This window comes from Hyla sarda, chromosome 6 (assembly GCF_029499605.1).
Source record: "Hyla sarda isolate aHylSar1 chromosome 6, aHylSar1.hap1, whole genome shotgun sequence".
NCBI lineage: Eukaryota > Metazoa > Chordata > Amphibia > Anura > Hylidae > Hyla > Hyla sarda.
The window spans coordinates 240,694,168-240,701,290 of NC_079194.1; positions in this window are offsets into that span (position 1 = coordinate 240,694,168).

A 7,123-nucleotide genomic window follows, 5' to 3' on the forward strand; every position below is an offset into this window, starting at 1 on the left:
AGTGAATGAATTCTATAGTGTTAACTTATCCTTATGCTGGGAGGCACAATACACTGCACTACCACAACTGCTGCAATGTATTATACCAGTGATCTGATTTAAGCTGAATGGTAGAAATTAAAAAATATATATATATATTTATATGGATGAAATTGGGTTTCGTGATAATAAATCCTCATCACGGAGTCCAGTGGACCATGCTGCCATATACTTTATTTTTTATGTGGCATGACTCAACAGCAAAGACAAAAATAAAAAATACATTTTCCTCTGTAATAGAAATCCCAGCTCTTATATAAAGAGGGTTCAAAAGATAGAATACTTACCCGGGAATGTGTTTTTCCATTAGCTTATGACCGCACCCTTGGAGAGGACCTCCCACCGCAGGACAGGAAACCTGGGAATATAAAATGGGACATGCCTCTCCACACCTCAGTTCAAAGTAAAGTAATCCAAAGGAGCCAGTAAACACAAAAAATAAATAAAAAAATATCCCTTCTTTTATAGGGTAGGATAAATGAGGGGTGCTCACCCTTGGTGACTTAGAATAGTAACTACCGTATTTTTCGCCCTAAAGGACGTACTGGCATATAAGACGCACCCAATTTTAAAGATGCAAAATCTAGAAAAAAAATTATTCTGCACCCAACAGTGTTCTTCAACCTGCGGACCTCCAGATGTTGCAAAACTACAACTCTCAGCATGCCCGGACAGCCGTTGGCTGTCCGGGCATGCTGGGAGTTGTAGTTTTGCAACATCTGGAGGTCCGCAGGTTGAAAACCACTGGATAGGAGGTAATACTCACGTGTCCCCGCCGCTCCGGACCCGTCACCGCTGCCCTGGATGTCGCTCCATCGCTGTCGCCGCGTCCCCAGGGTGTCCCCGGCGCTCCGGACGTCTTCTTCCCCGGGATCCACGCTCTCAGTCGCAGTCATCACGCTGCATCATCACGTCGCTACACACGCCACTCCTATTTGATGACGGGACGGCGTGCGCGACGACGTGATGACATCGAAGGAGAGCGCTGGCCATGCAGGGGATCCCGGCAGACACCGAGGAGGCAGATAAGGTCCCTCCCGGTGTCCTGTAAGCTGTTCGGGACGCCGCAATTTCACCGCGGCGGTCCCGAACAGCCTGACTGTGCAGCCGGGTTAGTGTCACTTTCGCTTCAGACGAGGCGGTCAGCTTTGATCGCCGTGTCTGAAGGGTTAATACAGGGCATCACCGCGATCGGTGATGTCCTGTATTAGCCGCGGGTCCCGGCCGTTGATGGCCGCAGGGACCGACCCGATAGGGGTGTATTCGCCTTATAAGACGCACCAACTTTTCCCCCCCAGTTTTGGGGAAGAAAAAGTGCGTCTTATATGGCGAAAAATACGGTAATCTTCAGGCGGTAGTCCCGCCCTGGACTTTATGTCCAAAGGAAAGATCAGAAACAGGATTTAATTGCAACCTATAGTGTTTTAAAAAGTATGTTTTGAGGAACATGTAGCTGCCCTACAGATCTGGCCCAAAGAGGCTTCAGCCTTCTCTGCCCAGGAAGAAGACACTGCTCTGGTGGAGTGAGCTGGGGGAAAAAAGGAAGGTGGATCCTGATTCTTTGTAGTGTAGGCCAATGTAATAGATGCCCTGATCCATCTACTAATAGACGGTTTAGAAGCAGTCTTGCCTTTATTAGGGCCAGAAAATTTAACTAAAAGATTTTCTGTAGAACAAAAGTCCTTAGTAGAGTCCAGATACTTTAGGAGGCATCTTCTGACATCAAGGTTAAAGGGGTACTCGGGTGGTCAACGTGTTTTTCAGTTTTTGACTTACCCCATTTGTTTTGTTTCATTTCTATTCTTGTTGTTTAACCTACTCTATTTCCGTTCTTTGTTGTCTTTTTATCCCCACTTTGTTTTCCTATCTTTTGCTTCTATTTCCTGTTTCTTGCTGTGCTGAAAACTACAAATCCCAGCATGCCACATGCCTTGCTGGTTTGGGGCGGCTCCTTTTTTGTTTTGTTTGTTACGCCCTTTACCCATCCTACTATTTTCCCGGGTCGGCCCCCTTATACACAGCACACCAATATAATCAGCCCTGGTTGGGGATACACTGTCATACACACACAAAAGGGACTACAACTCCCAGCATGTGTCATTCAGGAGTCTTCAGTCTGTGGTATAACACCAGCATGCTGCCTCTGTAGTCTCCTGGGGGTTGTAGTTCACCACATCTCTGTAGGGCATACACCAGTGTTTCCCAACCAGGGTGCCTCCAGGTGTTGCAAAACTACTACTACCAGCATGCCCTGACAGCCAAACGCTGTCCAGGCATGCTGGGAGTTGTAGTTTTGATACAGCTGAAGACACCCTGGTTGGGAAACAATGCACTTTGTTTGTAATATACTGAATTGGCTAGAACAGCATTTCCCAATCAGTGTGCCTCCAGCTGTTGCAAAACTACAACTCCCAGCATACCCTGACAGCCTTTGGGAATGCTAGGAGTTGTAGGTTTGCAACAGCTGGAGGCACACTGGTTGGGAAACACTGGTGTAACAGGATGTGTATGCTGAATAGGCTAGAACAGTGTTTCCCAACCAGTGTGCCTCCAGCTGTTGCAAATCTACAACTACTAGTATGTCCAAAGTCTGTCAGGGCATGCTGGGAGTTGTAGTTTTGATACAGCTGGAGCCCCTCCCTCCCCCTTCACATATAGAGATCATTCCCAGTATGAGATTTATTCCCCTGCAGTCCATACATCCCCAGCCCGTGCACCTTCTCTTCTCTGTGAGGTCCTTCTCCTGTGCAGATCTGCATCTTCAGAAGACAGAGCAGGGGGAGGGGAGGTGAGGAGCTGCGTACTATGGCTTCTCCTGTGCAGACCGGCATCTTCAGAAGACAGAGCAGGGGGAGGAGCTGTGTACTATGGCTTCTCCTGTGCAGATCTGCATCTTCAGAAGACAGAGCAGGGGGAGGAGCTGTGTACTATGGCTTCTCCTGTGCAGATCTGCATCTTCAGAAGACAGAGCAGGGGGAGGAGCTGTGTACTATGGCTTCTCCTGTGCAGATCTGCATCTTCAGAAGACAGAGCAGGGGGAGGAGCTGTGTACTATGGCTTCTCCTGTGCAGACCAGCATCTTCAGAAGACAGAGCAGGGGGAGGGGAGGAGCTGTGTACTATGGCTTCTCCTGTGCAGACCTCCGGGAGAGGGGGGGGGGGGCTCAGAACATGGCCGTTGTGGACAACAGTAAAAGAAAACACTCAACTACAGAACTTCCTGCCCAACAAACAGGTAAGCAAAACACACACATGCTGCCAAAACATATAACACATGTATATTGCAAAAAAACTAAACTTACAAAGAAGATGCAACAGTCAATAAAATTAATCACTGGAGTACCCTTTAACCCCTTAAGGACCAAGCCAATTTTATTTTGGCATTTTCGTTTTTTCCTCCTCGCCTTCTAAAATCCATAACTCCTTTATATTTCCATCTACAGACCCATATAAGGCCTTGTTTTTTGCGTGACCAATTGTACTTTGCAATGAAACCTCTCATTTTCTCATAAAATGTACTGCGAATTTTGGAGGGTTTTGTTTTCAAACTATACAATTTACGGTAAAAATGACGTGTTCTTTATTCTGTGGGTCAATACGATTAAAATTATACTCATGGCTTGATACTTTGTTTTTTTGTACCGCTTAAAATTTTTTCAACTTTTTGTACAAAGTCAGTAATATAAAATCGCCCTATTTTGACCACCTATAACTTTTTCATTTTTCCGTATATAGGGCGGTATGAGGGAACTTTTTTTGCGCCGTCATCTGTACTTTTTATCGATACCACATATGCATATATAAAAAACTTTTAAATAATTTTTTCTTACATTTTTTTTTTTTTTTTTATAAAATGTGACAAAAAAAAAAGTAGCATTTACGCCATTCACCGTACAGGATAATTAACATTATATATATATATATATATATATATTTTTTTTTTTTACACTATGTCCCCATAGGGGACTATCTATAGCAATCCTTTGATTGCTAATACTGTTCAGTGCTATGTATAGGACATAGCACTGATCAGTATTATCGGTCATCTTCTGCTCTGGTTTGCTCAATCTCAGACCAGGGAGATGGCCGGAGCCAGGTAAGGGGACCTCCGGCCGCCATGCTGGATGATTGAATCGCTGTGCCAGCGCTGCTGGCGATCTGATCATCCAAAGTACCGCACTGCCACAGATGCCGTGATCTGTATTGACGCGAGCACCGTTTCGATGCTCGCTGTCATACACAGGAAGTACATGTACGTCCTAGTGCGCGAAATCCCGCCAAACCAGGATGTACATTTACGTCCGTGCTCGTTAAGGGGTTAAAGAACTCTGTCTGACCCAATGGATAAAAAAGCAGAGTTCCTAGATCCTCAAAAGGCAAGGCGGATTTCTTAGTCATCAATTAACGGGGCTCTATCCCATGACTTAGTAACTGATTCCTCAAAGGGGTACTTCCTTTTAAGGAGTTTAGGAAAAAAAGATTTCATCAATTACTTTTATGTAAATTTAAAGTACGGGACTCCTTGGGGCCTAAGCCTTCATAAAGGGCATCTTTGGCCGAGACCGTCTCTCTGCTCTCCTCAAGGTTAGCCGTTATTAGACGGATTGCTTTAACCCCTTAAGGACCCGGGGTTTTTCCTTTTTAGCATTTTCGTTTTTTCCTCCTCACCTTTAAAAAATCATAACTCTCAATTTTGCACCTAAAAGTCCATATAATTGCTTATTTTTTGCGCCACCAATTCTACTTTGTAATGATGTCAGTTATTTTACCCAAAAATTTACGGCGAAATGGGAAAAAAAAAATAATAATTGAGAGACAAAATTGAAAAAAAAAATGCCATTTTGTAAATTTTGGGGGCTTCCGTTTCTACGTAGTACATTTTTCGGTAAAAATGACACCTTATCTTTATTCTGTAGGTCCATACGATTAAAATGATACCCTACTTATATAAGTTTGATTTTGTCGGACTTCTGGAAAATATCATAACTACATGCAGGAAAATGTATACGTTTAAAATTCTCATCTTCTGACCCCTATAACTTTATTTTTCCGTGTATGGGTCGGTATGAGGGCTCATTTTTTACGTCGTAATCTGAAGTTTTTAGCTGTACCATTTTTGTAATGATCAGACTTTTTGATCGCTTTTTCATTTTTTCATGATAAAAAGTGACCAAAAATACACTATTTTGGACTTTGGAATTTTTGACCATGCGGTTTAATTAATGACCGTGCGGTTTAATTAATGATATATTTTTATAATTCGGACATTTCTGCACGTGACGATACCACATATGTTCATTTTTATTTACACTTTATTTTTTTTAAATGGGAAAAGGGGGGTGATTCAAACTTTTAATAGGGAAGGTGTTAAATGATCTTTATTCACTTTTTTTTGCAGTGTTATAGCTCCCATAGGGACCTATAACACTGCACACACTGATCATCATTGATCACTGGTTTCTCATAAGAAACCAGTGATCGATGATTCTGCTGCTTGACTGCTCATGCCTGGATCTCAGGCACTGAGCAGTCATTCGGCGATCGGACAGCGAGGAGGCAGGTAGGGGCCCTCCGCCTGTCATGTAAGTTGTTCGGGATGCCGCGATTTCGTCGTGGCGATCCCGAACAGCTCCCTGAGCTACCCGGCATGGTTTTCCTTTCACTTTAGACGCGGCGTTCAACTTTGAACGCCGCGTCTAAAGGGATAATAGCGTGCGGCTGTGGCACTGCGTTATAGAATGGGAGCGGACTCATGACGTACCGGTACGTCATGGGTCCTTAAGAGGTTAAAGGGGTACTCCTGTGCTAAGACATCTTATCCCCTATCCAAAGGATAGGGGACAAGATGCCTGATCGCGGGGGTCCTGCCTCTGGGGACCCCCCGTGATCTTTCACGCAGAACCCCGTTACTATCAGCCCCAGGTGACAGCTGCCACGCCCCCTCCTATAGGCTTGCATTGAGGGTGCGGAGTGTGACGTCACAATACTCCAGCCCCGTGATCAGCAGTCATCAGACCCAGATCAAACATGCTCCGGGGGCTAATGGTAATGGGGTTCTGCGTGAAAGATCACGGGGGGTCCCCAGAGGCGGGACCCCCGCGATCAGTAATCTTCTCCCCCATCCTTTGGATCTGATCAGTATCCTCTGGAGAAAAGAGCAATTTGGATTAAAATTCTTCCTGCTCTTCATCAGAGGAGGAATACAGAGTAAGATTTTCCTCTTGAACACTAGGGGAACTGGAAATAGCAGGGGTGACCACAGAGGAGGCTGAAGCACCCCCATTCCCGACGATTCCTAGTCCTTTAAAGGGATGAATCTCTCTCCTCCCGGATCATTATTCTTAGGTTGCTAGCAATTGCAGAGGACTCCTGGGCCACGATAACTTAAATACAGGCTGCACATATAGACTTTTTATATACAGGATCTAACTGCTTCCTACATTCTGCACATTCTTTATTACGGGTTTTAGAAGCTTCTTGCTACCCTACAAAACAAAACAACAGCCTCCCTTGACTGAATATGGAAAGAAATTGAAATGATCTCACCCAGAAGTAGACCCACACCTCCGTAGCCGGGCTGGAACTACTCTTCTTGGAGCGTCAACCTCCCTCTGTCGAATGCTCAGATATGCTGGAGGAGTTCTTTCAGCAAACACTGCAGGGCAACCAGGAACGGTCTGCTCAGCTGCAGCGGGCTGGAACTGCTGCCACTGGATACTGCTGCAGCGGGCTGCTGTACTGCTGCAGGCTTGGGTTCTGGATAATGCTGCTGTGGATATTGCAGTGGGCTGGCTGCCAGCTGTCCACGGGATTCCGGATGCTGTAGAACGCTGACGGGGAATCCAAAGTGGAGAAATCTCACACCCCTTTTGAAAGGAGACCAGAACCGGAAGGGACGCTACGCTACTGGGCTGACGCACATTCGCCGGAGTCACTCCACAAGCGTTGTTCCGGCCTCAGAGACGGGAGAGCCGCCAGCGACCACGCTACACCCCAGCCCCCACCTCCTTAAAAGAGTAGTCCAGTGGTGAACTATTTATCCCCTATCCTAAGGATAGGGGATAAGTTTGAGATCGCGGGGGTCC